This window comes from Pteropus alecto, unplaced genomic scaffold, assembly GCF_000325575.1.
Source record: "Pteropus alecto unplaced genomic scaffold, ASM32557v1 scaffold121, whole genome shotgun sequence".
Taxonomy (NCBI): domain Eukaryota; kingdom Metazoa; phylum Chordata; class Mammalia; order Chiroptera; family Pteropodidae; genus Pteropus; species Pteropus alecto.
The window spans coordinates 9691316-9692366 of record NW_006434369.1 but is presented as its reverse complement, the minus strand read 5'-3'; the positions used below and the strand labels follow the sequence as shown (position 1 = coordinate 9692366).

The following is a 1051-nucleotide window of genomic DNA, read 5'->3' as shown; positions in this document are numbered from 1 at the left end:
ATTACTCCCAGTCCACAGCCCAACATCTGGAGTTCTGACCTGTGGCAGCTCTTATGCACAGATCCCACACTCAGACTTGCTGGTGTGCAGTTTGAGTGTTTTTTGTTCAGTTTTAGATGTTCAGCTTATTGTTGTTTCAAGGGACATCTGAGACATCTGAGGATGTCTCTCACTCCACCATGTGTAATCCAATCTATCTCCTGCTCCTCTAAGATTCCCTCTTTGTCTTTGAACTTTGGCATTTTAATTATGATGTGTCTTGGTGTAGGTCTGTTTGAATTCCTCTTGTTTGGGACTCTTTGTGCTTCCTGAACTTGTATGTTTAATTTCTTTGCCAGGTTAGAGAAGTTATGTCATTATTTCTTCAAATATATTCGCATTACATTGCTCTCTCTCTCCTCCTTCAGGTATTCCTATGGGGTAGATATTGTTACACTTCGTGATGTAACAATAGACTTAGACTATCCTCATTTTAAAAAATTCTTTTTTCTTTTTGCTGTTCCGATTGGGTGTTTTCTGCTACCTTGTCTTTTAGTTCGTGGATTAGATCTTCTGCTTCATCCAATCTACTGTTGAATCCTTCTAGTGTATTTTTTATTTCAGTCACTGTATTCTTCATTTCTATCTTTTTTTATGGCTTCTATATCCTTTTTTTATGCTTACTATCTCTCTGTTGAGATTCTCATTGAGCTCTTCCATTCTCCCCTGAAGTTAATTGAGTATCCTTATAACCATTATTTTGAAAAATATGGAACACTTCACAGATGTGCATGTCATCCTTGCACAAGTCCCATACTAATCTTCTCTGTATCATTCCAGTTTTAGTATATGAATTTTAGTATATGCTGCCAAACCAAGCACTCCAATAATTTTTAATAATAAAAAAAGGAAAAAGAAAGTACCACAGGCTGGGTTGCTTAAACAACAGAAATTTATTTCTTACAGTTCAGAAGGCTGGAAGTCTGAGATCAAGGTGTTAGTAGAGATGGTTCCTTTTGAGGATTATGAGGGAGAATATGTTCCAGGCCTCTTTCCTTGGCTTGTAGACAGC

The 1051-nt window shown here is 37.2% G+C and overlaps 1 non-coding gene across 1 annotated transcript; it reads right to left on the bottom strand.

The window, feature by feature from the left end:
- Nucleotides 1-742: 742 nt before the first annotated feature.
- Nucleotides 743-846, bottom strand: LOC112477720. The gene has a single exon (XR_003045560.1). It is a non-coding gene; the product is annotated as a U6 spliceosomal RNA (small nuclear RNA).
- Nucleotides 847-1051: the final 205 nt, after the last annotated feature.